Raw genomic sequence first — 8440 nt, forward strand, 5'->3', positions numbered from 1 at the left:
TTGCACACGCCACCCCCACCACCATCATCATCACCACCACCGTCACCTCCATCATGACCACCACCATAATCACTGCCAACACCACCCAAAGTTTGAAGCTATCAGACCATGCAGACTTCTCTCCCGTTGCGGAGCACAGGCTCCGGACGTGCAGGCTCAGCGGCCATGGCTCATGGGCCCAGCAGCTCCGCGGCATGTGGGATCTTCCCGGACCGGGGCACGAACCCGTGTCCCCTGCATTGGCAGGCGGACTCTCAACAACTGCGCCACCAGGCAAGCCCTATGTAGACTTTTGAAATGGAAGTTAACAGAATCAACAGCAAATGGAACAGATTAGCTATAAAACCTAATATTTGTAGAGAGCTTTTCATTTTGCAAAGAATTTTCACAAATACTCTTACGGAAACCTTGCGATAGCCTTGAGAGGTGAAGTAAGTGCTATTACCATCCTTGTATTTACTTTGCTTTTGAAATTTTTAATACAGAAAAGTACAAAAGGTAATACAACAAACACCCACATATGTGCCACCCAGAATTAACAAATGCTAATATTTTGTCATATATACTTGAGATTTTTTAATTTAAAAAAAGGAAAAAGGAATACCCCAAGATAAAATAGAAATCCCACTCCATCCCTCCCCATCCCCATTTCCCATCCTCCATTCCCAAAGGTAACCATTTGTTTTACAATTTTGTATTCATTGGGTGCCTTTATCATCTTAGTATGTACATTTATAGTATATTTAATACACACAGACATAAATTCATATGTTTCCATAAGCCATACAGAATACTATTTTCTGTGTGTTTTTAGTGATACATAAGTAGTATCACACTGAACAATTTTCCAACTTTTTTTTTCACTCAACAGTATGTTTTCAATACCATTTCATGTTGCTGTATAGGGAGCTATTCCATTTATTTCTAACCATTGTAAAGTATTCTCACATACTACATTTTGCTCCTCTCTTTTCCTGCTGATGGACATTTAGTTTATACCCAATGTTTTATCACCACACACAGTGCTGCAATGAACATCACAAAATGCTGCAATGAACATCATTATCCATGTTCCTTAATATCACATTGTATCACAAATGAGAACGCAGAGGCTCTGAGTGGGGAGACCATGTGATTTGCTCACCCTTGCACAGCTCCCAGATGGCAGTCAGGACGCAATTGCTACCAAACTGTTCTGCACTCCAGGCATCTTCTGTGCATGTTCCCGATGAGACTGGAGTAGGACCAATATCTCATAAAAGAAGCTGGGAAAAAAGTGCCTGATTCAAGCTATGAAATGTATCTAATCTTGACAAAATAGAGGTTCTGAAAAGAACGTAATTTAATTTTTTTTAAGTAGCAAAAATTAAAAGAGTTGGATTTATCCAATTCCATCTGTTATGAGCCAAATTGCATCTCTCCCAAATTCATATTTATGTCCTAACCTCCAATATTTCAGAATGAAACTCTATTTGGAGACAAGGCCTTTAAAGATGTAACTAAGTTAAAATGAGATCACTGAGGTGGACCCTAATCCAATATGATTGGCATCCTTTTAAGAGGAAATTTAGACACAGACATGCACAGAAAGACTGTGTGAAGACACAAGGAAAAGATGGCCATTTACAAGACAGAGAGAGAGGCCTCAGAAAGAACCAACCCTGCTGACACCTTGATCTCAGACCTCCAGCCTCCAAAACCATGAGAAAATAAATCTGCTGTTTACACCACCTAGTCTATGGTGTTTGTTACAGCAGCTCCAGCAAACTAATACAGCTTGCAAGAGAGAGCAGCTAACGGGGGTAGATACTTTGGATTCCAGTCAGTCAAGATACAGCCTTGGTAATAGTGAGGCGTGGTCCTCCAGGGTCCACCACAGCCCGGATGGAACACCTAACAGAGCTTGCCAGCCCTCTGCTTTGGTGACAGACTCCCAAAGCAACTTGTGTTAGTCACTAATCATGCTTCGATACTCAGAAGTTGGTGGAAATGTCCATGTCCCTCGATTCTGTAAACCAATCAATCCACTCTGGTATGTAGAGTTTTCAGGATCTGATCCACCCAGAGTAACATGTGGTTTGCCAATGGCTCAAAGTGTAGGAAGTGCCTAAAGTCCAGCTGACAAGCCAGCCTAGGGCGGGCTCTTTTTTTTCTTTTTTTTTTTGACGTTTTCACATCTGCCTGCTAGAGCTGAAGTTCAGGGAAGGGGATATTTCCAACCCAGGTGTGATGGTTAATTTAATATGTCAGCTTGACTAGGCTAAGAGATACCCGGAGAGCAGGTAACATATTATTTGTGGGTGTGTCTGCAAGCATATCTCGGGAAGAGATTAGCATTTGAATAGGTAGACTGAGTAAAGAAGATTGTATACCAATATGGTGGGTATCATCCAATCCATTGAAGGCCTGAATAGAAAAAGGCAGAGGGATTTGCTTTCTCTGCTGGAGCTGGGACATCCCACTTCCGACCTAGGGCATCAGCACATGTTCTTTTTTTTTTTTTTTTTAACATCTATATTGGAGTATAATTGCTTTCCAATGGTGTGTTAGTTTCTGCTTTATAACAAAGTGAATCAGTTATACATATATATGTCCCCATATTTCTTCCTTCTTGCATCTCCCTCCCTCCCACCCTCCCTATCCCACCCCTCTAGATGGTCACAAAGCACCAAGCTGATCTCCCTGTGCTATGCGGCTACTTCCCGCTAGCTATCTATTTTACGTTTGGTAGTGTATATATGTCCATGCCACTCTCTCACTTTGTCCCAGCTTACCCTTCCCCTTCCCCGTATCCTCAAGTCCATTCTCTAGTAGGTCTGTGTCTTTATTCACGTCTTGCCCCAGGTTCTTCATGACCATTTTTTTTTTAGATTCCATATATATGTGTTAGCATACGGTATTTATTTTTCTCTTTCTGACTTACTTCACTTTGTATGACAGACTCTAGGTCCATCCACCTCACTACAAATAACTCAATTTTGTTTCTTTTTATGGCTGAGTAATATTCCATTGTATATATGTGCCACATCTTCTTTATCCATTCATCTGTTGATGAACACTTAGGTTGCTTCCATGTCCTGGCTGTTGTAAATAGTGCTACAATGAACATTTTGGTACATGACTCTTTTTGAATTATGGTTTTCTCAGGGTATATGCCCAGTAGTAGGATTGCTGGGTCGTATGGTAGTTCTATTTTTAGTTTCTTAAGGAACCTCCATACTGTTCTCCATAGGGGCTGTATCAATTTACATTCCCACCAACTGTGCAAGAGGGTTCCCTTTTCTCCACACCCTCTCCAGCCTTTACTGTTTGTAGATTTTTTGATGATGGCCATTCTGACTGGTGTGAGGTGATACCTCATTGTAGTTTTGATTTGCATTTGTCTAATGATTAATGATGTTGAGCATTCTTTCATGTGTTTGTTGGTAATCTGTATATCTTCTTTGGAGAAATGTCTATTTAGGTCGTCTGCCCATTTTTGGATTGGATTCTTTGGTTTTTTGATATTGAGCTGCATGAGTTGCCTGTAAATTTTGGAGATTAATCCTTTGTCAGTTGCTTCATTTGCAAATATTTTCTCCCATTCTGAGGGTTGTCTTTTCGTCTTGTTTATGGTTTCCTTTGCTGTGCAAAAGCTTTGAAGTTTCATTAGGTTCCATTTGTTTATTTTTGGTTTTATTTCCATTTCTCTAGGAGCTGGGTCAAAAAGGATCTTGCTGTGATTTATGTCATAGAGTGTTCTGCCTGTGTTTTCCTCTAAGAGTTTTATAGTGTCTGGCCTTACATTTAGGTCTTCAATCCATTTTGAGTTTATTTTTGTGTATGGTGTTAGGGAGTATTCTAATTTCATTCTTTTACATGTAGCTGTCCAGTTTTCCCAGCACCACTTATTGAAGAGGCTGTCTTTTCTCCATTGTATACTCTTGCCTCCTTTATCAAAGATAAGGTGACCCTATGTGCGTGGGTTTATCTCTGGGCTTTCTATCCTGTTCCATTGATCTATATTTCTGTTTTTGTGCCAGTACCATACTGTCCTGATTACTGTAGCTTTGTAGTATAGTCTGAAGTCAGGGAGCCTGATTCCTCCAGCTCTGTTTTTCTTTCTCAAGATTGCTTTGGCTATTCGGGGTCTTTTGTGTTTCCATACAAATTGTGAATTTTTTTGTTCTAGTTCTGTGAAAAATGCCAGTGGTAGTTTGATAGGGAATGCATTGAATTTGTAGATTGCTTTGGGTAGTATAGTCATTTTCACAATGTTGATTCTTCCAATCCAAGATCATGGTATATCTCTCTATTTGTATCATCTTTAATTTCTTTCATCAGTGTCTTATAATTTTCTTCATACAGGTCTTTTGTCTCCTTAGGTAGGCTTCTTCCTAGATATTTTATTCTTTTTGTTGCAATGGTAAATGGGAGTGTTTTCTTAATTTCACTTTCAGATTTTTCATCATTAGTGTATAGGAATGCAAGAGATTTCTGTCAGCACTTGTTCTTGGGCTTTCATACCCAGACCAGGACTTTCACCATTGATACCCTGGTTCTCAGGCCATTGGACTCAGACTGAGTTATGCCACCAGCTTTCCTGGGTCTCCAACTTGCAGACGGCTGATGGTGAACTTCTCAGCCTCCATAACCACGTGAGCCAATTCCTAAAATAAAATTCTTTGGTTTTATTGGTTCTTTTTCCTTGGAGAACTGTGACTAATACTCCAGTCTAGAAGAAATGTCCCACCTCAGGGGCCCCAGAATCACAAAGGACAGAATCAGCTCCAGCCTGCAGCCACACTCCAGTTGCCACCCTTACACACCCCTGACCAATTATTCCTTGATCAGAAGTTTCCATCAGGAATGGATTTTACTAATCTTATTAACTTATTTTTCAAGGCCTCTTGAGATGATCAAATAGCTTTTTTCACTTGACACTTCCTAGCTGTATGGCCTTGGGACAAGTTGAATAAATTCTCTGTGCCTCAGTTTCTTCATCTATAAAATGGGAATATTAATAATCCTTATGTCATAGAGCTGTTGTGAGAATCAACTGAAATGATACACAGAGAGCACTTAGAAATGTGCACATAGCAAGAGCTCAATAGAATTTCTTTTGTAGTTGTTATAATTAGTATTCTCTCTTAAACCTTAAAAATAAGAAGATTAGCATTTACACTTTCTCCTATCTTCCCCATTGCCTGTATTGTTATTTTTAAATCATTAGAGTTTATAAAATTTATTCTAACTAGATTGTCCATAGTTGTCTCATCTCAGGGGTCTATTTTAATGGATGAAACACTTCCTGACCATCTGCCCTTTCTATGATGGCTTCTTTACTTCCTGGTTCTCTAGAGCTTTCCAGGAGGGCAGCTTGTTCAATAATGGTTCACGAGGGCTCTGTCCCGAGTTCCTTCCAGCTTTAGAATGGTCACCTGCTGCCTTTGTACGTGAATGACAAGCTAGTAGTTTATAACCTTCTTTGGTCTACACTCTCTTTACCTAAATTCCTTGTAGACGCTACTTTTCCATCTGTCTCACAGTAAATGTCAGAAAAGTTGGAAAGCACATGATTTCCTCTTGTCAATTGCTTGCGCTTTTTGTCTTTGTTTTTAATGTAACATAGATGTTGATAGTTTCCTTATCTTTTTTTTGAAGCTCAGTAACTTCACTAGGATATGTCTGTGTTGATCATTCTGCTTCAATTTTTCCTAAAATGCAAGGTACCCTTTTAAACCAAGGATTGGGGTCTTCCTTTATTTTTATTAAAGCTTTCTTTTTTTATGTCTTTAGATTTGTTGTGGTGGTTCTACTTTCTTCTTTAAGGATGCCAATTATCTGCATGACAGATATCCTTTGTTATACAGATCTCTCGGTTTTTCCCTGATAACTTCCAGCTCTTTGGTTTTTTTCCATTTTATCTTTTTTCAATTTATTTTTTACGTATTTTATTTTTGGCTGTGTTGGGTCTTCATCACTGCACGCGGGCTTTCTCTAGTTGTGGCGAGCGGGGGCTACTCTTCGTTGTGGTGCACGGGCTTCTCATTGCGGTGGCTTCTCTTGTTGCGGAGAACAGGTTCTAGGTGCACGGGCTTCAGTCGTTGCGGCGAGTGGGCTCGGTAGTTGTGGCTCACGGGCTCTAGAGTGCAGGCTCAGTAGTTGTGGTACACGGGCTTAGTTGCTCCGCAGCATGTGGGACCTTCCCAGACCAGGGCTCGAACCCGTGTCCCCTGCATTGGCAGGCAGATTCTTAACCACTGCACCACCAGGGAAGCCCTCTATTGATTTCTTAAAATCATCAATATCAGTTTCTTTTCCCAAACGAGACAAGAACTTTTAGTATACCCTCATTCTCTTTAGTCTCTCTGCCTGCATCTTAAACTCTCTGGACCTTGTTCAGAATGGCAGTATTTGGTTGGCATGTATTTTCTTTCCTCCTTCACTCTGGCCCAAGAGTTTTAGACAATAAATATCAGTTCTCATATGTTTTACAGTTGCCTCTGAGGTTTAGTTCTCTTCTCCTCTGCTGTGGTCCTACATGCCTGAGATTTCTCAGTGGGTTTTCATGTTTACAATTTGGCTAAGCTCCGGGGTTATTTTATTCTTGCCTTTTCTATTTAAAAAATGTGCCCTCATTTTCTTCTTGCATGCAATGTTGCTATTGCAAAATCTAACTTAAGTCTGATTGACAAGAGGATTTGTTTTTCTCTCTGGAGGCATTTGGAATTCTCTCTTTGCCTTTGGTATTCTTAAATGTCATTATGTGTCCATATGGGGATTCACCTGGTCAATCCTCAACCCTTTTTGTCACTGTGGGGCTTTTGCTCTGAGATCTTTCCTTTCTTTCATTCCAATAAATGTATTTTTATTATTTCTTCAAATATATTTTTTCTACTTCACGTTCACCTATTATCCATCTCTTATCTCTTCTATTTTCACCTTTCCTATCTCTTAGCTTTTTTTTTCTTTTAATATTTTCTCCTTTTTTCCTGCTGCCATCTAGGATGGTTTTTCAAACAGATCAGCTCTATCTCATGCTTTTATTTCCTCTGGAGTAGTCTTCATTACTACTTTTATATTCCTCATCCATAACATTTTCACTTGGTTCTTTATTACAACTTCTTGCTACAGCTAAATATTATTAATATTTTCTCATTTAGAGTATATTCATTTTGTTACTTAAAAATTGGGGTCCACACGTTCCAACAACTTTGCTTCAAATGACATGTTTGAATGGTGGTCAAGGTGTTTTATCTTTTTGGTATCCTTGGGGGTCTGGTTGTTTCTGCCTGGGTATTCATGTTCCCCTGGGGTCTGGGAATGTGTATTGACAAGGGCTAAAGTCTAGGACCTAGCTGGTGTCTCTGCAGAGGATTTAATGAGGTGGTGGGGGAGGGAGCCCCAGGATGGAGAATCACAATGGGTGACCCTCATTTGCTAATACTTGCCAGCCTTGTTGTTCAATGTTCACTTTATTTTTTTATAATTTTTAATTAATTAATTAATTTTTATTTTATTTTTGGCTCCAATGGGTCTTAGTTGTGGCTCACAGGCTCTTCGTTGCGGTGCGTGGGCTCCTCTCAAGTTGTGGCGTGTGGGGTTTTTTCTCTCTCTAGCTGTGATGCACGGGCTCCAGAGCACGTGGGCTCTGTAGCTTGCACGTGGGCTCTCTCATTGAGAGGCGTGAGTTCAGAAGTTGTGGTGCGCGGGCTCAGTTGCCCCACGGCATGTGGGATCTTAGTTCCCCGACCAGGGATTGAACTGACATCCCCTGCATTGGAAGGCGGATTCTTTACCCCTGGACCACCAGGGAAGTCCCTTAATGTTCACTTTAAACACTCAGAAAGAACAGCCTTGGGATGAGAGAGTGGCCTTAGGTTTTAATCCACCAGCCATGGATCTTAGGGAGGGGAGGACAGGGAAGAGTAGATGCCCTGGGGCAGCTGGTCAACCACTGCTCACCACCCAGGGACAGGGCCTTTGCTCTGCCCTGGTCGTGCCCTACACAGGCACCTGTGGCCTGGCTGCTGCCACTCAAATCATGGCAAAGGAGGGGGGCCATGGTAGCCCCAAGGCAAAATGCAGGAGAGGCAGGCACAGAATGTCAGCTTCTAAGAGGAAACAGTTACATTATATTGCTTAATCCAGGTAGTGGCACATAAGGATGTGCTGTACTGTTTTTCACTATACTGCAAACATATTTCATAAAAAATCTTTTATATATACTTGGTACTTAGAGAAGAAATACCATCAAAACTCTATGAACAGGTATAAGTAGGATTTATCTTTCTATCAAGCTAAGTAAGGCTTATGGAGTTTCTTTCTCATGGGACTGTTTATTTTGTTCCCTACAATGCACTATTAACGCTTGCTAGACAGCTCAGGATTTCAGGTTTCTTGGTAGGTTTTTTTTAGGACAGACGTCATATCATCTTCCCTCAAGACCTACTATACA

Source organism: Mesoplodon densirostris, chromosome 4 (genome assembly GCF_025265405.1).
Source record: "Mesoplodon densirostris isolate mMesDen1 chromosome 4, mMesDen1 primary haplotype, whole genome shotgun sequence".
NCBI lineage: Eukaryota > Metazoa > Chordata > Mammalia > Artiodactyla > Ziphiidae > Mesoplodon > Mesoplodon densirostris.